The sequence below is a fragment of the Phyllobates terribilis genome, unplaced genomic scaffold (genome assembly GCF_046119375.1).
Source record: "Phyllobates terribilis strain yellow unplaced genomic scaffold, ASM4611937v1 Scaffold_103__1_contigs__length_5881359, whole genome shotgun sequence".
NCBI lineage: Eukaryota > Metazoa > Chordata > Amphibia > Anura > Dendrobatidae > Phyllobates > Phyllobates terribilis.
The window spans coordinates 2,311,372-2,315,988 of NW_027362863.1; positions in this window are offsets into that span (position 1 = coordinate 2,311,372).

Genomic DNA, 4,617 nt, shown 5'->3' on the forward strand with positions numbered 1-4,617 from the left:
TAGCCGCCCGGCAGAGTTGAGCTGCCGAGGCCCCTTGATGAAAAGCCCACGACGAACCCACAGCTCTCGTGGAGTGAGCTCGAATCTTAATTGGACAAGATTCGCCCTTGAGTCGGTAAGCCTCTAAAATGGCCGACCGAATCCATCGAGCTATAGTGTCCTTGGAAGCTCGTTGACCACGCCGACGACCTGCTGGAATCACAAACAGAGAGTCCGATTTCCGAAAACCTTGAGTAATAGACAAATAGAACTTCAAAGCCCGCACTAAATCCAATGAGTGCAAGGCCCGTTCCTTCGCATTCCTCGGTTCCGGACAGAGCGAGGGCAACACAATATCCTGGTTAACATGAAATTGTGACACCACCTTAGGTAGAAAGTCGCCCCGTGTGCGAAGCACCACGCGAACCGGGAGAATCTCCAGAAAAGGAGGCGAGCAAGAAAGAGCCGCCAGTTCAGAAACCCTTCTCAAAGAGGTGACTGCCACTAAAAAGGCAACCTTCCAAGAAAGCAAAGAAAGGCTAACGGAGTCCATAGGCTCAAAACGCCCATGTTGAAGAGCCTCCAAGACCAGATTGAGCCGCCAAGGGGACACAAGCGCCTTCCGTGGCGGAAACTGACGGGTTACCCCGCGAAAAAAGGAACGAACGTCCCTACGCGAGGCGATAGCCTTCCGAAACAGCAAGGACAAAGCAGAAACCTGACCCCTCAGAGTGCTAACTGCCAAACCCTTGTCCAGGCCATACTGCAAAAAGGCCAACAAATTGGGAATGGAAAAAATCCTCGGGTTCCTTGAAGAACCCGAACACCATGAAAAGAAGGCCTCCCAAGTCTTGTGATAGATTCTAGTAGTGGCAGGACCTCTGGCAGCTCGCAGAGTGGCAATGACTTCGGCTGAAAAACCTTGACGAGTCAAGATTTCGGTCTCAAGAGCCACGCCGTCAAACGCAGAGACTTCAGGTCCGGATGACGAACGGGCCCTTGGGTTAACAGGTCCGGGAGAGGAGGCGCAGCCAGAAGCGACACCAGCGTCGGGAACCACGTCCTCCTTGGCCAGTCTGGGGCTACTAACATAGCCGGGACTCTTTCCAGTCTGATCCGACGCAACACCAGAGGAAGTAAGGATATCGGCGGGAACACATAGATTAGCTCGAATTGGTCCCACGGAGCCACCAGAGCATCCACCGCCACAGCCTTCGGGTCCTTGTACCTGGACATGAACGTCGGTAACTTGGTGTTGAACCTTGATGCCATCAAATCCACTTGAGGAGTTCCCCAACGGGAGCACAGCTGTGCAAAAATTTCTGGGTGAAGACTCCATTCTCCGGGATCCACCTTCTCGCGACTGAGGAAGTCCGCCGTGATATTCTGAACTCCCGGAATGTGAATCGCAGAGATGGCTGGCACCTTGGCCTCGGCCCATACCAGGATCCGAGACACTTCCATCATGAGCCTGGAGCTCCTCGTTCCACCTTGATGGTTGATATACGCGACCGCCGTCGCGTTGTCTGTCTGCACTCGGACTGGCAGACCGTTTAAAGGGACCGTTCAGTGTTGGAGGCAAAGGAAAATCGCCCTCAATTCCAGGATGTTGATCGGCAGGACAGACTCTTCCGACGACCATACTCCCTGAATCCAGAGATCGTTCCAGACACCCCCCCAGCCTGACAGGCTGGCATCGGTGGTTATGACCGACCACCTCGGAAGGAGGAAGGACTTCCCCAGGGATAACGCTTCTGGACGTAACCACCATTCTAGAGACTCTCGCACCCTGTGGGAGATGATGACACTGCGATCCAGCGAAGCCTGTGATCGATCCCAACGGTTCAGAATGAGCATTTGGAGAGTCCTGGAATGAAATTGGGCAAACGGAAGTGCCTCCATTGACGCCACCATCAAACCCAAAAGGCGCATACACCTTCGAAGGGACATTGCTGTCGAAGACTTCATAACCTGTACATGTCGAAGAAGACTTGCTTGCTTGTCTGGAGGCAGGGACACCACTGCTCGTACCGTGTCGAAATGCATCCCCAAAAACAGGATTGACTGCGACGGTTCCAGAGACGACTTCTTCCAATTGACCAGCCACCCGAAGTCCTCCAGGAGCTGAAGGAATAGATTGCGAGCCGTCACCGCCTCCTCCTTTGAGGACGCCACAATCAAAAGGTCGTCCAGGTAGGGAAGAAACGTAACCCCCTGTCTTCGAAGGATCGCCATGAGAGGTGCCAGAATTTTTGTAAAAACTCTGGGCGCCGAGGCCAACCCGAATGGTAGGGCCACAAACTGGAAATGGTCCTGACCTATGGCAAAACGAAGGAAGCGTTGGTGGGCCCTTCCGACGGGAACATGCAAATAAGCGTCGCGAATGTCGATTGACACCAAAAAGTCGTTCTGTGACAGGGCCGCCACAACCGAGCGAAGCGACTCCATGCGGAATTTCCGGGTGCGGACATACCGATTCAATCTTTTGAGATCCAGAATGGGGCGAAATTTGTCCTCCTTTTTGGGGACCACAAAGAGGTTTGAATAAAACCCTCTTCCCCGGTCCTCCGGCGGAACCGGTACCACCACACCCTTCAGCAGAAGGGAAACGACCTCCTGCCGTAGAGCGGCAACTAGCTCGGGCTCTGACGGAATGCGAGATCGGCAAAACCTGTCCGGGGGTCGAGAAAGAAACTCTATGAAGTAGCCTGCTGACACAACCCGCGTCACCCAGGCGTCCGAAACGCGGGACGCCCAAGTCGATTCGAATAGGAGCAGGCGACCCCCCACTCGAGAGCCCTCCAGTGAAAACCTGGCGTCAGTCCGCCTTAGCGGGCTTTTTGTCAGCTTCCCGCTTGTCTTGACGGAAGCTCTGTTTCCAGGGAGTGCGGGATTTCTGAGAAGCCTTTTTTCCTGAAAAAGAGGGACGACCCGATCCCCAAGAGGGCTGACCGGACCGTCCCCTGGACCGAAAGGGGCCGCCGACTACTACCGGCACTAGGCCTGCCCGACGCAGAAGCCACAGTTCTTCGCTGTGGTAAGGCCGCTTCTTTTGCCTTTGCCTTGACAATCAGCTCCGTGAGGTCAGATCCAAATAACTGACCACCCTTGTAAGCTAAAGATAGCAAACCTTGCTTGGAAACCGCGTCCCCGGTCCACTGTCTGAGCCACAGTGCTCTTCTGACTGTGACCGCCGAGGATTGCGCCCTGGACAGCAGTGACGCGGTATCCAAACCTGCATCACTGCCATATCGGGCCGCATCCTCCAACAACTTGAAAAACCCATCCACCTCGGATAGCGGGGATCCATCCTGCCACGCCGTCCGTAGACGGTCCAACCAGCTTAGGGAAGCTATACAAGCACACATGGATCCTAGCACCGCTCTGAATCCATGACCCGCGGCCTCGTAGATGGATTTCGCCGCCATTCTGTCCAGCGGATCCTGCGGACTTGCCTTCCTTTTAACAGGCAGTAATGAGGATTTGCTAAGCTGGGATAAAGGGACACTTCAGGAGAAGGAATCCAATTATCAATCAACTCCGTGGAACACGGATACAGTGTCAAAAAACCGTGTCCCCTGAAAACGTTTATCTGGACACAGGCGTTCCTTCTCCACTGCCCCATTAAGCTCATCCAGAGATGGTAATGCCAAGCGCGACCTATGCGACTCCTGAAACATCCGGGCCGACTTACCAGGACGTCTAGTTACCTCCTCCGGAAACTGTAACGCCTCCCTCATGGCTCCAATAAAAGCCTCTGCACGGCCCAAAAAAGAGGCAGAGTGCCCCTGCCGATCCTCCTTATCCGAATCGGACATCTCCCCATCTGAGCTTGAAGGGGAACCCTCCATAACAGAGATCTCCGAGTCGCTGCGCGGGGAGGGCAGTACCGGCCTGTGGCGCTTCCTGCCATGAGAGGATCTAGCTGACACCCAATAACCTAGAAGGTCAGACAGGCCATCAATAGAACGAGTGAGGGCCTCCATTTTGACCACTGCCCCATCACCGAAACCCCCGACCGCTGCGCTTGACGCCGTCGAGGACTCCTGCGTGTCAGACACGCGAGACAGATCCTGTAGCGGACCTGGGATCTGACATGCCCTCACACAGTATATGGCAGGTTAAACCTGTCAGTAAGTAGGACAGTGTGGTTTCTTAAAAGAAAGCTGAAGGGTTAAAGTTCTTAAATAGAGAGCTACCCCAGCTGACCCCCAATTAAGGGATAACCGCCTAATAAGGGGTTAATGTCGCAGACTCCCCACAACCTCTGTGAAATGAAAAGGATGTGCGAGCCCCAGACAAAAAAAAGGAACCTCTATATGAGGTAATAGCTGCAGGACAGCACAGTCTGCCACCTTATTGTGCCTCAGAAAGGTGCCCTGCGCTGAGGGGGTGAGGGGTTAAGCTTCTGCCCTGACAGGCAGAAGCGACTCACCCAGCTGGCCGCGGTGCAGTGTTCCTTCGGTCTGTCGGGAGGAGAGGAGAGTGAGGAGCCCGATGGAAGCCGTTCAGTAATGGCCGCCGCGCTGTGAGGAGAGAGAAGCCGGAAGAGGAGGGGCAGGAGAAAACGCGCGCTCAGAGCGCTTCCTGCCCGCGAAAGACCGGGAAGGCGCGAAGCCACGCCCCCCGCCGGCTTCA